Raw genomic sequence first — 21,048 nt, forward strand, 5'->3', positions numbered from 1 at the left:
ACTTTCAAATGAATGTCCTAGCAGTGTTACAAAAATGTTAATTTGGAATGTTCGAGGGTTAACATTAATATAACATTAGCTTGCAATGTAACTAGAATATTATGGTGTAACATCATATTTAACTTTAAATGAATTTCATAGGAATGTCCCAGGATATATTTGATATTTTATTCATGAATAGAAGTTAGTTTATTCATGAATATAATATAATTGTAAAAGCAGCATATCTACTCTATACTGCATTTGCAATTGCTAATACAATGGGCAACTCTTGTCATTCACCGGGATATCCAACTAACAACGACATTCCTGGGATGTTCCGTAACATTACGCTGAAATAACGTTCCAAAAAAACATTGTCATAACGTTCTACAAACGTTATTTGATGATCATTGTGGAATTATGTTCCAACAATGTCGCAGGAACGTTGCATAGAATGTTGTGCAATAATATTATCATAACGTTCAGCAGAATGTTACAGGAATATACTTTGGAAACGTTATCATAACGTCGTTAGCGAACATTATTAATGAATGTCCCAGGAATGTCCCAGCAACGTTACTCTGGAATGTTCAAGTGAAAACATTCATATAACATTGGCTTGAAATGTAACTGGAATATTATGGGGTGACATCATATTTACATTCAAATAATTGTCCCAACAATGTTTCAAGAATGTTACTTTTGAATGTTCGAGAGTTAATGTTCATATAACATTGGCTTGTAATGTAGTTAGAATATTATGGTGTTACATCATATTTAACTTCAAATGAATGTCTTAGGAATGTCCCAGGAACGTTACTTTGGAATGTTCAAGTGAAAACATTCATATAACATTGGCTTGAAATGTAACTGGAATATTATGGGGTGACATCAAATTTACATTCAAATAATTGTCCCAACAATGTTTCAGGAATGTTACTTTTGAATGTTCGAGAGTTAATGTTCATATAACATTGGCTTGTAATGTAGTTAGAATATTATGGTGTGACGGCATATTTAACTTCAAATGAATGTCTTAGGAACGTCCCAGGAACGTTACTCTGGAATGTTTGAGTGAAAACATTCATATAACATTGGCTAGCAATGTAGCTAGAATATTATGGTGTGACATCATCATTAACTTCAAATGAATGTCCCAGAAATGTCACAGGAACGTTACTCTGGAATGTTCGAGTGTTAACATTCATATAACATTGGCTTGCTATGTAGTTGGAATATTATGGTGTGACATCATATTTACATTCAAATGAATGTCCCAGGAATATTCCCAAAATATTACCTTTGAATGTTCCAGCGTAAACATTTATATAACATTGCCTTGCAATGTAGTTAGAACATTATGGTGTTATATTGTTTTTACTTTCAAATAAATGTCCCAGCAATGTTACAAAAACATTACTTTGGGATGTTGGAGTGTAAACATGCGTATAACATTGGCTTGCTATGTTGCTATAACATTATGGTGTAACATATATACATAGTTGTATAACTGGTTCTATTAGAGCTTTTGTTGGTAGTTTAATAAATAGGCGAACAACAAACCATTAAGAAAAAGATTAATTTTAGTTTTACCCATTTTGCCATCCTCCTATGCAAATATTGTTTTGACTAAAACCAATTGATAGAAATCATTTGTCTTTTTCATCATAACAGCTGTCTGCAATCATTTTACTTTTCTCATTTTTGTATGGGAATTATTAATAGCTCTATCGATATTCATTATTTTGAGAAATCGAGCACACATTGGTACAGAGAGTTTTAAACATTAGCCAAATGTGATTAATTATGAGTTGCAATCAGGAACATTATGGTCAGGCAAGTGTATCCTGACCATGACGGTTTCCACCGCTAGTGGTCGCTTCTAGATCCCAAATTTTCAGCTGGGAGATATGCAATAATATTTAGAAAGAAACATATTTAAACAAATTATGAGCTTGCATTTAAAAGCAACAATGCTGTTGACATATTTGCTCAAAGCACGCCACACAATATTTATATTTTGCATACAAAATTACATAGAAGTTACCTTCTCATTTTGCAGCAAGATACAGTAACTTCAAGTGATGTTTTAATAATTTGGGAGTTGTACCACTACGCTTTAACAGAAGGACAACTTTTAGTTTCACATTAACTCGTTTTTATTAAATTGCTATAATAGTTGATGCTTGCAGTTTTTTGAAACTAACATAGTTAAACTGCAGTAGTCAATAAAATGGAAAGTAAGATTATTGACTTGCTAAAATTTACGAAAAGAAAGACACTGTATTCACTTTGCATACAGTTTATAGATGCTATTAACTGAAGATCCTAAATACTAGGTATGTAAAATAATACTACAAAGTTTATAGCAAGAATGACAGACTATCGCTGTATGCGTTTTGACCATAAACTCATTAGTAATAGTTACCTGCTAAAAATTTGAGATAAATGCAAATATAGTTGAAAAGAGCAAATTTCAAAAATAATACCAACTGGTACTGGTACTAACTTCAGAGAGCGCTGAAAAAGTAAAACATTAGCTAATTTGATAACAGGCCAACGCAAAGAAGTTTGAATGCAAACAAAGAGTTTCTAAAGAGGAAAGTGTAGCAGTAATATAAATGTAACGAGGTTATAAAGCTGCAGCACTTACTAGTTCACAGTAGTTGCATCTGTTTAGACTGTTCTACATATACATTTGGTAAATAGGCATAAAGCATTCAGCTACAATTGTAATTCTTAGAAGTAATGATGATGCAAAAAACAGTCTTTATATAAATTGACAAACGACATTTTATTAACAAGTACTTTGATTCTATGTGTGTAACATCAACTGATATGTTTTAGGGGAATTAATAATACTACGGCAAGGTTTTAAAAATTGTAGCATTAAGTACTGAAATTCCAAAAACGATAATTCAATTGGCTTGCCAGATATTTGTTTTTTTATCATTAAAAGCTTTTACAAATTATATAGACGAAATACCAGTAAGTTTAATATGTGTATTAGTACATTTTAAACAAATTTTTCATGTTTACATTTTGTTTTGTAAGTTAAATGTTTTCAACCAATTAATTAAAAATGTATTTTGTTGAAATTATTTCAAAAGACTTGAGTCTGCTGTTGTGAGCCTGTGCAATATTTTTAAACATTTTTGGTTTGAGTTTTGATTTATTATACCAAAACAACATTGTTTGAATACTTTCAAATTACTATTCAATACTCGATTTATTCATACATTTTATTTGCATAACATAGTACCGAAAGTATATACCTTTCATTCCGCTAAATAATTTAGTTCTGTCATAATGTTAGAATAATAATAAATGATGATTTTACCAAATATGGCAGTTTTCATCAATTTAGTAGTAATACTAAAGACCTGGTAAGGAGTTGTTATACTGTGGTGTATTTTATCAGGATGTTTCATAGCTTCTGTTGTTGTCAGGTTTCAACTCTTTTGCAGAATCACATGGTACTAAGCATAAGTTTTAGGGTGCAGTAAGAGAAGTTACCGGAGGTTGTATCAGATAATTGCTAGTAATTCTAGAGAAATGCTATGAGGCATGATTAACACCTCATAGATGCAACCTTCCAAGGAGGGAAAACTCTAACTGGAAAAAACTGGGTAATCTGTTATTGAAATAGATTGCAGCTGAGTACATGCTTGAACTGAATCAGTGTTTTTGCATTACATAGAAAAATACATGTGCATGTAGAGAGCTCCAAGTCAAGTCAAGAAATGTTTATGAAAATCTTTAACAAGTTCACATTAAATTAGTTTAAAAAAATTCATTTTTATCATGTTGCAGTTCAGATCCCAATAGGACCCTGAAGGATAAGCTAGATTAATTTGGCTTTAGAATTGTTAAAATACATCATATATAGATTTGATACTAAGCAAAATGGCTGTAGTACAATGCAACCACAAATGGTTTTTCTATTGTCTGTTTGGGTAATAGGGTTTGTGCATTTAAGGTATATCATAATCCATTTACCATAAAGATAATGTTCAAGTAAAATGCTTAGACTAGCAGTTAGTATCGCTACGGCTCAGTAGTCCACATCAGACAGCTCTTAGCTTTAGGAATCAGGGTTGTATATTAGAAGACACAACATCCTTGTTCAGGCTTGTCGACACATTTGGTTTTTGCTTGCCTACTTGCTATCATTTTCCATGTGATTTTATTTGCGTGTTTTATGCAAAATTTTGTGTCAACACTATGTACATAACCATAATCTGCAAATGGAGCGTTTATTTTCTGTTTTTTTTGCATTTCTGGCTAGTTGATGTTCTAAACCAGTCAATCACAGATGTCACTAAAATAATAGACATGGGCTTACATGTGATTCTTGATAGACTAGAAAAGTAAGCTGAGCCTAATGAATAAACAACAGTATATATATATATATATATATATATATATATATATATATATATATATATATATATATATATATATATATGTATATATATATATGTATATATATACATATACATATATATACATATATATATACATATATATATTAATATATACATACATATATATATATTAATATATATATATATATAATCAGAGTCGCTAATCATGGTAGCCCAGGAGCAAGTGCTCCCAACAAGGCAACTCCAAACGAAAATCTATCACACTAGAGACGATCCTAGATGCAGACTGTGCAAAGATGCACCTGAGACCATCCAACACATCATCAGTGGATGCAAGCAGCTAGCAGGGAACGCATACACTGAGCGGCATAATCATGTCGCAGGTGTTGTGTATAGAAGTCTATGTGATGAGTATGGCCTTAATAAACCATAACACTGGTGGGAAGCTCCTAGTAAGGTCAATGAAAATGACCGGGCTAAGATCCTCTGGGACTTCTACATCCAAACTGGCAAACATGTCCTAGCAAACCAACCAGATATAGGGGTGGTAGACAAGGAAAACAAGAGGGCTACTATAATAGATATACATGTAGCAGTACCCAATGACTACAATATAGCCAGCAAGGAAAATGAAAAGGTAGAGAAATATCTCCCTTTTTGGAGAAGAAATTGAAAAATGCTGGAATGTAAGAACAACTGTAATCCCAGTAGTCATTGGGGCACTGGGCGCAATATCACCGGCGCATAAAATGTGGCTTGCCCAAATACCAACAGCAATCAACTCAGGTGAGTTGCAGAAAAGTGCGCTATTGGGAACAGCTAAGATCTTGGGGCGAGTGCTCAAACTCCCAGGTCTCTGGTAAGAGACCCGAGTTAGAGCAGAATTTACCACCCATACGGGGTATCCGGGTTGAGGAAACAATTTTTTTTATATATATATTGTGGATGACTAGACAAATGTATTACCTATGCTCTTATCCTTAGACATCAATGTTCTTTATTACAACCTTATGTGTGCTTTTCTATTATACCCTATTATGTAACACTGCATATCTAGGCCTGCCTCACAGGCCTGCCGCAACCTAATTAGGTGTTATGTAATCATTATGTAAGTGGGCGACGCTGTGCAACATGTATTCATGATTATATATAATAAATAGGCTAAATTCACTCACACCGACTGATCACGTTTATGCCTGCCTGGGTGGCTTAGTCAGGACCATTCTACCAAAACTGATCTAGCTTCAAGTAAGGACTGCTTGGGAGATACCTAAGGAAGGCTAAGGGTTGGCTACGCTACAACAGGACCTGATCAGAAATGCGATAGCATTAGAGATCAGGCCCTACAGTAAGCTAGCCCGGAACCTAGACTAGCCAAGATAGGGTCTCAGAGAGCAGGCTGTGTTCCCGTTCCAAGTGAGCCTGAGATTGGGGCAACCAGCCGTGGCCTGATCAGACCACTAGGTGTGTCAGGCAGGCCGACGAGGGGAAGGCCCAGAGTTCAGGCTGCACCGGCTTGTTAGGATAGTAAGGCTGGCTCAGCTACCAGGCCAAGCCATTACAATATATATATATATATATATATATATATATTAATCTGTGTCTAAGTGTAGTCCTGTTATAGCAATGATAATAATTACCATCTAGCTTCAGGGCTCATAGCCTCACTAGCTGAATGCCTGGCATTGCAGGGGTAATAAAACAACTTATAAACAGTTGCAGATAATGTACTGTAATTGTAATGTAGTAGGTAATGTAGTGTTTATAAGCAGTTCTATTACCCTTGCAACGCAGGGCATTCACCTAGTAATAAATGAAGCGTTGTGCATGTCTTGACAATGTTCTAATGAACTGGAATGTTTTGCAGGGATAAATTAATCATATTAGCAATGAGCATATTAGTATTTTTAGCAATGAACAAGATGAATGTTTGAAATATGTGACATATTATCTGAAAACCTACCTCAAAGAAGAATAATGGCTAATTTTGTGAATACTTTTTACAGAAGCAGCGGACCATTTTAACCTTAGCTCAAGTGTTGTTTTTGTTGGCCCAAATTTATTTTGGCTTAGTTTAACTTTAACTTAAGTGACCTCATAACACCTTTCAGAGGTACATGTATATGGTTTCATTTGATACCATGCCTTCAAAGTTTGCTCCATAATTGAATTAAGGGCAAGTCAGTTAATGTCAACTCATGCATACCTCAGATGTTTAGATTTGTCACTCTGTAGCTTTTAAATGAAATAGACGTATTGAAAGTGATTGTGAAGTATCCCTACCATAACTTTGCTAGTAGATGAACTAGGAAGCCTCATACTAAGTCATACACTGTGAAAAGAAGAAAAGCGATGAGACATGATCAAAGTCAACTAGCATTTGCAATGATTGGTGAAACATGTTTATTCATATAGAAGAGCAATAAAGGTGAAAAATTCAAACAGCAAGCAATAAGCGCTGTAAAATAGTCAGCTTGTCTGAGGTTGGGTGAACAAAATCCTCCATAACATGACAAAAGCAATCACAAAGATTCTGTTATAAATTCTGCTGATGTTCCAAGTTTTAGCTGCGGGTAACAACATCTGTAAGGGCAAAAGCTTACAAAGATGTTTGATGTCAAAGATAGTCAATGACTCCGTCCAATGCACTCGCGCAACTGCATCAAGCTTCAAAAATATAAATTCTAACTGTTTACATGTTTCAAAAAACAAATAAGTCTGGTAAATCTAAAATTTTACTGTGCAATCATCGGTGGAGTTGTAGGAAGTTGCAGCTATGTGATTGCAGCCAATTTCATGTGCAACTAAAATTGATAGTAGTTGCTGCAGTGTAAACACACCGTAAGACATTTCCACTGTAAGCCTATTGAGTGATGTCATAGCGAAGAGGCAAACTGGTAAACATGACTAAAATAGTAAACTTTTGATTGATTACTGTTCATGCAGTCATAGAGCTTACTCCATGAATAATACCTACTTTGGGACAGCCATAGCATTGCTCAATGAGCGAATGATGGAGATGCGATGCACATGAGACTGGTGGGTTTAAATATACTATAGTCATCTATTTTGGCAGCACAACTAAATGTCTGGCCAGGTGTTTAGTTGTTAAAGGTTGACTTGCAACAAAATTCACATTACCGTTATTTGATATGAAAATATTCACTATGTCTTACTCTGTTGTGTTGTAGGTGCAAAATATGTGGAAATGTGATTACAAGCTCTTAAAAGCTCAAAAACGAACATAAAATCGCAGCCCCACGAGACCGCCGTAGTTTGGATTCCCTTTCCAAAACGGCTCAAACGTGATGTAGTTGTGAGAGATGGATTCTGTTTACACTTTCATGCAATCTTATTCGTCAAAATGTTTTCGCAAATATACTTCACACATTCAATCAAACTATGTCTATTGTTCTTACGCGTCAGTTTTATCGTCATTGTAATGCTGTCACTTTTAGCACTGATATCTTATAACTTATCGCAAAAGTTCATTAAATATTTTAACCTTACCCCGAAGGAGTACATATCATTGTCTGATAATCATGACGAGCCTGTTGGTCACCTTTGATGATCGAAAAGTGCTGCAAAATTTATTTGCGAAGTGTTGGGTCACATTATCAGATTATGACTTGCCAATTAGACCAGGCCGAAGCAAAACTGTAAAGTAGTGAGCATCTATATTTGATATGCGGTCTTTGGTAAAACCCAAAGTGTTTGTCATAAACTAATACTACGATAAGTTTTATATTGAGCTTTGTATTGGCCTTTCAATTCGCGTGAGAACATTCGTGACAAGACAATAACCAAACTTCGTGGTTACGTCATCGAAATAAAGAGATTCTAAGCTATGGCGGCTTTTCGTTTTTGAGCTTTTAAGAGCTTGTAATTCCTTTTCACATATTTTGCACCTACAACATAACAGAGTAAGACTTGGTGAATCTTTTAATACCAAATAACTGTAATGTGAATTTTATTGCAAGCCAACCTTTGACACAGCTGCAACTATAATGGAAGACAGCTTCAAAACAGTGCCATTATATGTTGTAGCCACATAAGTATCAAAATGATTAATAAAAATTTGTGTGTATTTCTATTTTCAGAATGGCTGTAACATATATGCAACATTCCAAAACATTATGGTTAGGATGATGTACATAGCAAAATGCTTAATTATTCATATTCTCTGATTGTAACGCGCAGTCACTCGTACTAATTCCTCATTGAAGTTGAGAGCACTTTTGCAGGATTTTATTACATTCAATTTACTCTTTTCTACATTTCAAGTGAACTTAGGTACAATACACCAACATTTTACTCAATCGAGGCCTGCATTTGTTTCACCTATGTTGTCATTTAAGTTCCTTCTATTTTATTGTTTGCATGCAAAACTTTAGCACAGAATAGAAAACCATTTTAATATTTAACAAGGCTCTTTAAAACACAAACAAAATTATTATTAATGAAGTATCCTTATTCAGCTTTAGTCTTGCTTCATGCAATGAAAACAACTTCTCTATAAGATATCACTGTTTTTCTGCAACAATGCTTTATTCAGTTGCAGAATTTAAAAAAAACTTTAGATAGGTTATTTTAAAATCTAAGCAAAAATCTTTAGCTGTTTTATGGTTATAAAATACCTGCAAATTTTCCAAATGTATAAAAGGAAACCTTATTGCAAATATCGTTCACAATAAACGAGCTGCTCTGTTTAAAGATCGGTCTATTGTTATGGCAATGTTAAAAGGACTATAACTATGTTTCCATGGTGCGCAGTACTGCGATGCAGCCCCCTCCGAAGTCGAAGGGATTGTACATTACCATGCTGCGCAGTGGTTTTCAGCAAATTAGCCAGAGAAGAGACATTGTATAAATCGAATCGCCTGATGGAGAAATTGAATCGATCATGGATACCGAACGTCAGAAAAGGTCTTTTTATGCTTCTGTCATCATTATACTTTTATTTACAATACACAATCACAATGTTTTACAAAACTTAACACAATTTTTACAAAGTAATATATTTTTAATAAGAATTTTTTAAGCAATATATTATTTAAACGTTATTTAGGACGTGCCTCCTGTTTTTCGAAAAGTGTTGGCATCGATAACAAAGTCTGGGAAAGTAATCACCTCATCCTTGTGGGCGCAGACCATAATTAAATATAGGTGAAAGAAAATCAGATTAGAAAAAAACAAGATTAGCAGGATAGCTTTTGTACTATTTCATGGCCCTCGAAGAATCCGTTTTCATGGCATGGGAGATATGTGCAGCCACTGCGCAGTTGCTGTTTCCTTGTTGCAAATTTGCACAGACTTCGCACTGATCAGTGCGCAGTGATTTCAGTGCAAAGACGCCGTTTCCATGATTCGGAAAGGGCGCAACTCCGAAGCACTGCGCATCATGGGAAAATAGTGTATGTCAAAAACCCTCCTAAGAAGGTTGAACTGGCTAATTTTGAGCACGTAATATTACTGCTGCAATATTTGGGTAGCCCTTTTGCTAGATTAATTAAACGCTCATGCTCTAATATTGTTCGATTCATTTTGGTTCAGTAAATGTTTGTTCCAGCTGTCTCAAGCCATTTTTAGTCCTAATAGTCAAAATAGTCCTATAAAACCACGGGTACCCTGTTAGCCTCATAAGGACACAACAGAGAGCATTTAAATCCAAATTGCTGATTACAGCTGATGTCTGATCAGAACTTTGCAGGATAAAAATAAACTAACTTGAATTGCATAAAATTTGCAAAGTTCTCACTATTGTATTCACATAGTTAAACAGCTGCAAAATGGCTGAAGACTGTTTTGCCATAGATATGTTGGAGATTATATTCATGACCAGGGGAGTGTCCTACTACATGACTGACCCTGACACTATATTGAACTCATGAGTGATGTTACCACTTATACCCCATACAGAGTGAAGTAGCAGGGATAGCTCAATATGTATGTGTGCCTGTGTGTGTTGGTCTGCGTACTGCTACATGTTTAATTCTCAGCTTGACCTTTGGTGTATTTTAAATGCCAATGCGCTGGCTGAAGCTCACTACCCTTTCTTGAAGGTGACATTTACGAGCCTATTAGCTATAGGAGACTGGGCAATACAAAGCAGTGGTGTCCTACATAAATAGCCGCATGCTTTGTGACAGAAGGGCAATGCTTTGTTCACTTGCAGCTGGTCAGGCAAGTGAGTCATCATTGTTTACACTGAAAGAATCAAGAGACATTTTTGTTGCTACATGTAATTTGATATAACTACTAAAGCACACAAGATATTTGTTTCAAATTTTAGATACAACGCTTATACACTATGTATTTCCTACCCTGCAAATTTATAAACATAAAGTTGAATATTTCATATAAAAAGTGCGAGTAAAAGTGTATATTGATGCACATGTATTCCAAAAGATATTGCAAAATTATCAATGTTGCCATATGCTATGGGCTAACATGTCAGATAGCTAGGTGTACAAACTGATTTCAAATGCATACACACTGGTACATCGTACGCTGATTGCAGTCTGCCATGAATATAAATGTTGGGTCTTGGGTGTTATGCAAACAGCATCAGCAAACTCGTAGAAAACAACCGACAAATGGTACACTTTTCTAGACATACTGTGAAAGGCTACACATGACTAAAGACGACCAGTCGGCTGAGCCTTGATCTGAGATTCCCTTGTTAGCTGCTACCTTTGTAGCCTCCTGATGAATTATAATCCTGAAATATCTGGAGGTGATATTTTAACTAACGTTGCGCTGTGCAGTGGAACGAGCATGGAAATCCCTGATGCAAATTGCTTTGTAAAACCGATGAAAGAGTTTTAGTGACCACCAGCTTGTGTATGTCTGCAGTGATTCCTTGTAAGTCGACACACTGCCGTATGCTCAGTTCTTAGCCTAGACATATCTTTGTGATGACAGGATGAGGTGGAAACAGACCACCTCTATCTTTTACACTGATTAGTATCGCATAATCCCCTGATGCGTAAACCTGGACAGGAGGCTATAAAGCTGGTGCAGTCATTGCAGTTGAGTTTTAAGCTCTGTACCTCATAACCTGCTAAATAAATATCATATGCTAATATTATTATAAAAAGCATATGTATCAACCATAAAATAAATTTACCTACATTTCACTGATCTGCTGCAGTGTTATTTCAAGTCACTCTGCTTTCTGTATATCTGCTTTATACACTAACAATAAGTGAAAGTAGCTAATACCAAAATACATTTATATACCCAAATTATGCACCACAATATGAGCAGCCATGCAGTTTAGCATATGCAGCAAGGCTGCAATGTGTGCCAGATATTTTGTTTTGTAGAAAACCTGGATATATTGGTCATATTTACCTACCGATGCACTCCACTATGTCCGAGCCAGACCTTGACAGTTTGATTTCCAGCTGTTCGCTTGATTCCAAATCATCATGGAAGTCATCGTCACCTTCTACATGACTCTTTCTTGGTTTAGATGAGAGAAGTAGGGGCAGGAGCCATCTGTGTCATTAAAATCAAGTTTTAATTGCATAACACAATTGCAAAGAATGCTATTTTTAATAAATTTCGGTAGGTCTCAGGATCTTTTCATGAGTGACATCGGAATACTGTGCCAAAATTTATCCAAAGTTTCCAAACCAGCCATTGTACCTACCACTTAGATTTAATAGCAATTACTTATAAAAATATTATTAAACCATAACTGTCACGAACAACTTTTATTGTATTAACTAGGTAAATCAGACACGCTGATTCCGATTTTGTACTCAAAATAAAGATTAGTCCACTAACCTTCAAAGTCATTTAGGCTTTTTTAAAGCGTTTCAATATCCGTTTCAAAAACAACACAATCGGCATTACAAGCTCCGCCCATAAATATGTGACGAAACCTAGCTTTTTCAGAAACGGAAGTTCGGAATGTTTAGTCCGATTTAGAATAATAGAGATGGGTGTCTTAAAACCCATTATTATCTAAATCCAGCCTGTAAAATAATTTCAGTTTTTTATGAAAGGGATATAAACTATTTAAAATTGCTCGCAGCTTGTTAATGACGTTTAAATGGGCTGGACGCCGAGAAAAACAAGCTCAAAAAGCGCGGTTTTATCATGAGCTAGCGTTGTTATCGCGCTTTTTAAATATGCAATGCTAAATAGCTTATCTACCTTTCAGAAAAGACTGATATTATTTTTAAAGCTGGATTTAGATATTAATAGATTTTAAAACACCCATCTCTATTATTCTAAATCGGTCTAAACATCTCTACGTAATTTCTGTTCCTAAAAAGCTAGGTTACGTCAAGTATTTATGGGCGGAGCTTGTTATGCCGATCGTGTTGTTTTCGAGACCGATATTAAAACGCTATAAAAAATCCTTTATTACTCTGAAAGTTAGTGGCCTAATCTTTATTTTGATTACAAAATCGGAATCAGCATGTCTGATTTACCTAGTAAATACGATAAAAGTTGTTCGTGGCAGTTATGGTTTAAATTCACATAAAAGCTTTGCATCCATAAAGCTGGTTGCCGTATGACATTAAATAATACTCAGCATTTAAGTGGCTGAATGGCATGTAGTAGAGTCGCAAGTGGTGATAAGTGAGCATGCTAGTCACAGTAAATGCAATAAACATGGGCTAGTTAAGTTGAATCAAAAAGCACTAGAAACAGTATTGCTGTTTTTCTAGCAAAAAAGCCATTTTAAAGCTGATCCAAAAAATAGGTGCGAGCTTAGCAACAAGGGTAGTTACCATTTTTAGAACACATTCTCCTATTCTGTAATATATTTGATTGTTAATGTGTTTGCTTGCAGATTTCGATGCCATCTACCAAGTCCAGCATACTAATAAGTTAAGACGAAGAATCATAGTGCTATACTTTTAAAATTATAAAATAAAATACCTTTGTCTACCTTTGGGTTGTTATGTATAGAGTTCCATTATAACATGTTTTATAGAGAAAACAAATAAAGCAATTGAGGATTTCAGGCCTATGCCAACAATAATAAGTCTGACAAAGATACTAATGCTCAGCAAACCAAGCCAATCAATGATTAACCAGATTTTTGAGAATACAATAGAAACACTCATGAAGAGATCTGCCATCTTACAATATTCAGTTATGAGATACACAGTTTTACAAGCAACTTGTGTGGAGTATAGTATGGAAGTTAGTGATGTACTTGCGGTTATTATACAATGTATATAGTTAAAATCAATACACTCAGATTTTCAACAGCTTTGCTGGAAACAATTTGCTGTTAGAAAGTTGCTGGCAGCAAAATCACAAACTACTATCTACAACCACCACAAACATGCTGCTTCAGTAATGAACTTGTCAATTGAATAGTTGACTGATGACATAGAAATTGTAATGACCCTCTGTTTAAAGGATTATTAACTATAAGTGCTGGATTGGTGGTTCAAGTAGTTGGTTTATGATTTGCAAATTTATAAAGGACTGTATTTTAGGTGTAGATTTAATGTCAAGAATTAGACTGGTTTGTTTTAGTTAAAAAACTTTAAAACAGAATATATTTATTAAAAATTCAAACTTTCAATTGCAAAAACATAAAATATATGAAGGCTAATCAAGTCAATGGCCGATGCTCATTGCGCAAGTCTAAAAATATAAAGAGTGATACAAGAGCAGAGTGATACGTAGAGCGTGAGTAAAATATGGAGTTCGAATTGTTTCTGATCTACACAGGCTTATATATGTTTGCCTAATCAGTCAGGCAATCGTCACATCCGTAGATCACAGACGATTGGGCGCTGCAAAGCTTCCTAGGCAGTAAGCGAGTAAGTACAAGGAAGCAGATAACATTTATGCTAAGCAGTAAAATAGCAGGTGCTAGGAAGTTGGAATAATAAATCTGCGTGTCAGGCTAGCAAGTAGCCTGAGCATGGCTCTCGTGGGGATTGGGAGAGAGAGCCTGGGACACATCGCAACACGCGGGGAAGACAACTCTAAAAGCCGACTTCTGAAGTCGCTAATATCACAATCGTTATTTCCGAAGGAGTATCATGTGACGGTCTTATTTATGATCTACGCGAGTATTATGTATTATTTTTAATCTGAATTGGCAGCAAACAAACGCTGGTTAGTAAGTATGAAATGTTGGTTGCATAATAAATCAATCACGACAGTTATATTATTTCATATGTTCAATTCATTATGTTTTGATTTAATTATAATAAAAAATTGAATCAATTGAATAAAAAAAATTCACAATAACAATACAAACATAGCAAACGAATAGCAATAGAACAACAAAAATGAATTGCACGCTGCTAGTAAAGAAAAGTTTATCTAGTAAAAAGTAATCTCAGTTTTATTTTACTCGATGAGTATTATTATTCGCGACAGTTATTATGAACAACTCGGACCTACCACTGCAAAACGGTGCCATCTGAAAGCAAATACTCTTTCCGAAGCCAGTAGGAAGAACTATAAATTGGTCAAGACCTGCGATAATATGTTGTAAAGCTTGAAACTGTTCTGGTCTCAGTGCGACTATGCCTAGCTTTGATAGTAATTTTTGAATGGCTCCATTTTTATCAGTATAGGAAATGAAACTGCTAACGTGAAAACGCAAGAGAATAGTAGCCTATGGTTTCTATCGTTTTATTATCAAACGAGGTATTTCGTAACCACCCAGCCTATCAAAAAAATAGCGCTTTTTACTAGATCAAGTCACGTTACCGTGACAATAGGCTTTTAAACGCGCCACATCTAATACATCGTGAGATACGAATCTAACGACACGCTTCCATTAGTATCAGTCTGAGCGTCATATGTAACATATGTCGCTCGTTTTGCAGAAGTTATCTTACCTTTTTTTCGCTGTGTCCCAGGCTCTCTCTCCATATCCACCACGAGAGCCATGCCCAGGCTAGCTAGCAAGAGTCCAGAAAGCTGTTTCCTAATCACATCAGAAATGGTTAAATAAAAGGGGATGAGTGGTTATGTAAGAGGTGTATAATACTCTTAAGACAGGATGCATAAATACTAATATAGAAGTTGAATAACATGATGAGTTCCTTTGTTTCACAATGACAGGTATTAGTGGGGTGTGTAACTAAAGATTACAAATGCTGGTCGCTTCACAAAATGGCACCACAATGCACGATTATATTAGCTCAAAATTCAAAGGCAGACACTACCACTGAAGCTGCAATAAATTAGAACTGGAAACAATTGCCAAAAATGAACTAAAGTCAGATATATGCTTCTACTGAGAATACCCTCTAGAGAAGAAAAAAAAACATCAGTTTCTATTAAGCCCCTACAACAAACTAATAAGCATTAAACCTGACACCACTGCCCTACTAGAGCAGATACACGATGTGACCAACCAACAATATTCGTTATAATAGCTTTTGCATAACATAAGTTTCCTCCTAAAAGCAGAAAGCTAAATCTAACAGACTAAAGCTGCAGTCACAGCAGCCGATTTTGGGTCAATTCTCTGACCAATTTTTCTACTGACCGAGAATCGTATCGTGTGAACAGCGCAAACAAGCCTGATACCGATATAGTCCAAAAAGAAAATTTTTTTTCAAAGCCGATATTCTATTTGAGTAGCCAATGACATCTTTTTTACCGTGAGTCATAGTGTCATTAAAGCCTGGTTTCCATATGACAGCACAATGATCGTGCGCAGCCCAGTGATCGTGCACAATGCATTTCATGGGCCGCGATGCGGTGTTTCCATATCGCGCGTAGGCACCACGCTTGCATTGGACAGAGTGGATAATTTCCTTACTTTTTCGTAGGAGAGACAGATTTCTTCGGAAAACAGCCCTCCGTTTGAATTATGGGATGGGTTGACAAGGTCTAGCGGTGTATTGTGGGATACATAATCGTGCGCACCCATCGCAAGGACCCATTCTGTTGGATCCTTGCGATTAGCGTACGCACGTCGCGCTATCGTCGTGTGTTGAAGTTTCCATATCACAGCTGGCCTACGCACGCAGGACGTCGCGGCCTTGTGCTGTCATATGGAAACCAGGCTTTAATATGAACACCATATTTGTCTTCACACCTGTGTATGCTATTGTCATAGCTTCACTCATGAGTAACAGCAACCCGGAAAACTGCTGTGGAATTGTTGCTCAGGTTCAATTATCATAGCAACCACATGCTAATTGAAGTATCTGCTGTTATTATAATAGTTGAAGCACATTATGTTAGCAAAAGATCGTCCTCCTTATGGTTATCCATTATTAGCGATGAGCAGTGCAAAATAATCAGGCAGCTTGCTAAAAAAGTTCACTAAAAACATTGTAGGAAACAGTCAGCAAAGTTCAAGGAGTGACTCACTAAAATATATCAGCTAAAGTTATCTGACCCTGCAAATAAAAAACGGACAAAATCACCCACTCTCAGATCAAACTTGGCCTCTGCACAATGGCTGATCTGAACGCAGCTTAATACTAAAGCCTGGCTCACATATCGATTGCGAAACTCTGGCGGTAACTTGCGCAGCAAAACGCTTGCGGCACTAGGCTCGGTGGCATATGTTCACATATAAGCTACATCGCTAAACATAATCGAGGAATCACATAAAATGTTCGCTCGCCATGCCGTTTCTATAATGGTGACCTTCACCTGTACGAGCATTACATGAAGGTTTTGCCTGCGGCCTTTTGCGACATTTGAACAGCCCTAAACTATTGCGAGGCCGTCTGCAACTATCGGCGGTCCTTGGCTGTACCCGGCGCATAGGTTCCCATTTCACCGCTAATAGCATGCGGTGCTGTCGCCAGTACTTTGCGACGTGTATGGGAACAGGCGAGTGACCAGAGCACACATACACACACACAAACAAACTGCTTATGAATCATTCAATAAACTAGTGGACAACCAAAGCGACACAAATGATTGTCCATACTGGTTAGCTTATTAAACTATTGAGGCACTCTGCTTGCGCAAACTCTAGTGCGTTCTATACAAGAGGTCAGAGGCTTTTCTGCTCCTTCCAACCTCGGACAAACAGCACAAATAAGCCTAATTGCCAAAGAAATAAGTATAACATCATAATTCATGTAGTAATTGGACAAGCACTGATCATTTTTAGTACCAAAGATGGCTGTGATTCTTTGTAAAGTGCTTAACCTCATCCTATTCTGATATTCGATATTCTAGAGCACTTGCACTATTTAATTGAAAAAATAAAATAAAAATCATGACTAGGCTGAATTATTAATAACAGTGACTATATACATGTAGAAACGTGTGTATACAAAGGTTACTGCTGCAGCAGAAGCTACTTTGAAAAAGTATTGAAAAAGTTTTTATGGACGATACCAGTACAAATGTATAGCAATGAAGCGCACTACGGTACTTTGTAGATTTAGCGATTGCTTTATAAGAAACCGAAAATAGGAGTGTAGCAGGACATCTGAAATTGAAACGTCACATTAAAAGATAGGTCATGGATTTTAAAATGACTTTATAAAAATGAAACAAATGGTAATATTAGTTAATAGTAAAAATTACATAAACATTTAGTTAGTAACCTACAATTGCAATACGGATACTGAAAAAAAGATGACCGAAAATCACAATCTTGTGGTTAGTTATGCGTGTTTGCAAACTTGCGATTACAATCTTCGCAAGTTTAAATCCTCTGCGAAGCGAATTTTTTATTACTAAAACTATCCGTATACAACTGGACCGACCGACAAACGCTCACATTTATATATAGATTGAATGTCATCCGCTGCTAACAGTATTGCATTGTAACATATTGCCACAATTTATTTTACCATTGCTTTAACTTATTGAATAATTATATTAATTACACTAACTATCATGGTTGTTTTACTTTAATTTTGGTCAGCTGCCAATGCCATCTTCGATAACAGAACGACTTTGGAGAGACCTCTGCAAAAGGCTATGTAATATTGTATAGCCCTTCGGACCTCTATAGAACCTCTCAGCTATGTATGCATGTATGGACCACGTGATGTAATGGAAGGTGCACCAGTAATAGATTGGCTTACTTGAAACACAGCCTTTTAGTAATGTTGCAAAGGTGACACGCTAAAGCCGTGGTCACGCGATGACCGAACTGACTTAGGTTTGGAGGTTAGTTTACTTCGGGTCGGCTAAGCCACATGTCACATGGCATCCGAAGTCAGTTCGCCTCCTAGATACCATACGCATGGAGACAGGACACTGTTTCATTGGTAGTTTTTATGTATTTAAACTAAATATTTCTATTGTAAACAAAAAACTTTGAGGAACAATTATTATTTATTATTACACAGCAGACTTATCAGAAGATCGTTCAGCTGCTCAGAATAAATCACTCGATAGAAATATTTTGCCAAACCTTCCATCAACAAAATTATACTTTTTGTTAATATATGAATGTTTTTCTATGCTGAGTACATAACAAACAAAAACAGTCTTCATCATAGTACTGTGGTTTTACATAAATAAAACAGGCAACGATTATTCATCATGATGAGTATGACACATTACTTATATTCTACAGGAAATAAAACCACAACCATTCTTTAACATGTATGCAAAACTCAAGCACAACATCTTACATTCATGCAACACAATCACAAGTCCGGGAGAGCCTTGTCATAAATTGTTTGATGTTGTTTATTTAACCAAATAAAAAGATCATCCCATTTCTATTTACCTTTGCTCACACGCACGTAAATAGAAATGTGACGAGTGCTCGGTAGAATTTTAACCAGCCAATAAACGCAAGGGTTCGACCACAAAATTTCGAGCAGGATCGAAATGGTTCATTTCAGCCAGAAATGTCTTAGGCTGAACAGTTTACAACTGACAGCGACGTTGTTTTGTGTCGTTTAGTTCGTTTCGGCTCTCACGTGACCACTGAGCACCCTTAAAGAGTATTGATGAGTAAGAAATTTGTAAGCTGCGAGCCTAAGATACACCGGTAACTGCTCAGTTGAGCGATAATCCCATTGAAATACAATTCTTGGATAATACTGTGATAGTGTGGCATCATGCGGATCGATCACCCATAGACTCCCCTTCAATCTATTGCATGTGCGTTTCTATTAATAAGACAAAACTGTCACCATAGAGCTATAAGCTGGGCTGACTAATACTTTTTAACGAATGCCATAGCTGTTTAGTAGTTAAAAGTTACCAGATAAGTGGAATTGTCTGCTCCAAGGAGAGATAGCTTTATCGTTGCAACAGTATGTGTAGACGTGAACAGAGCCGTATAGCACACATGTGAGCTCTACGACTCTGAGAGTGAATTTTAAAAAGCTGAAGTTTTTGTTGTTGATGAAAAGCAGCTTAGCCTCCAAAGCTTTAGTTTTAGTCTTAAAGGTTGACTTGCGACAAAATTCACATTACAGTTATTTGGTATCAAAAGATTCGCCATGTCTTACATTGTTGTGTTGTAGGTGCCAAATATGTGGAAATGTGATTACAAGCTCTTGAAAGCTCAAAAACGAAAAGCCGCCGTAAATTGGAATCTGTTTATTTCTCTGACGTAGTTCTGACAGTTTGGTTATTGTCTTGTTACGTGATGTTCTCATGTGAATTGAAAGGCCAATAAAAAGCTCCATATAAAACTTATCGTAGCACTAGTTTATGACAAACACTTCGGGTTTTACCGAAGACCCCATATCAAATATAGATGCGCGCTACTTTCAACTTTGTTTTGGCTTGATCTAATCGTCAAGTCGTAATCTGATCATGTGACCCAATACTTCGCAAATAATTTTTGCAGCAATTTTCGAATATCACATGTGACCAACAGGCTCGTCATGATTATCAGACAATGATATGTACGCCTTCGAACTAAGGATAGAAAGTTTAACGACTTTTTACGGTAAGTTATAATATATCAGAGCTAAAAGTGACAGCATTACAATGACGATAAAATAGACGCGTAAGAACAATAGACCTGGTTTTATTGAATGTGTGAAATATATTTGTGAAAATATTTCGACGAATGAGGTTGCATGAAAGTGTAAACAGAAACCATCCTGTAACAACTACGTCCCATTTGAGCCGCTTTGGAAAGAGAATTCAAACTATGGCGGTCTCATGTGGCTGCGATTAACTGTTGGTTTTTTTAGCTTTTAAAAGCTTTTGATCACATTCCCATATAATTTGCACCTACAACACAACAGAATAAGACATGGTGAATCTTTTGATATCAAATAACTGTAATGTGAATTTTGTTGCAAGTCAACCTTTAACAATAGGTCATATATAACAATCTTATTTTTTGTTCATGAAATGACGAGAACACCTATTGTAGGTTTTCGTAAACAGTGTTAAATAATACAGTGTGATATTCACTGTTCTTTTGAAACCTTTGGCTCAGTTTTTGTTGTTGCTTGTCACAGTAGATATTACAAATAATTAACAAAACAATGAAGTGTTCAGTTATTGTTATTAGCTTGCTTATATGACATTGTCAATTTACTAAACAAATCTTCCTTTTGCAATTACAAAATAGTTTGCGCCCATCTGGGGCATTGGTCAGTAATGACACAAGAAACAACCATCGTAACCGAGCCTGTCAACTTGCAGAAAATTCTCACATAGATGATTTATACAGCTTGCAGGCAATTACGCGGCTATATCAAACAGTCAGTTCACATACCCGTTGAAATGATTGTTGTATTGTCAGATTTGGTCTTTACAAAATAAGAAAAAG

At 35.9% G+C, this 21,048-nt stretch overlaps 1 protein-coding gene and 1 long non-coding RNA gene across 2 annotated transcripts in view; one reads left to right on the forward strand and one right to left on the reverse strand.

Moving 5' to 3' along the window:
* The window catches only part of LOC137388030 (gastrula zinc finger protein XlCGF57.1-like), a 67,693-nt gene that overhangs the window by 10,215 nt on the left and 36,430 nt on the right, over positions 1-21,048 (forward strand). The window lies entirely within an intron of this gene.
* Positions 11,230-15,335, reverse strand: LOC137388684 (uncharacterized). Its single transcript, XR_010977992.1, has 3 exons — positions 15,206-15,335; positions 11,731-11,873; positions 11,230-11,433 (listed from the first exon to the last, which is right to left on the reverse strand). It is a non-coding gene; the product is annotated as an uncharacterized lncRNA (long non-coding RNA).

The sequence above is a fragment of the Watersipora subatra genome, chromosome 2 (genome assembly GCF_963576615.1).
Source record: "Watersipora subatra chromosome 2, tzWatSuba1.1, whole genome shotgun sequence".
NCBI lineage: Eukaryota > Metazoa > Bryozoa > Gymnolaemata > Cheilostomatida > Watersiporidae > Watersipora > Watersipora subatra.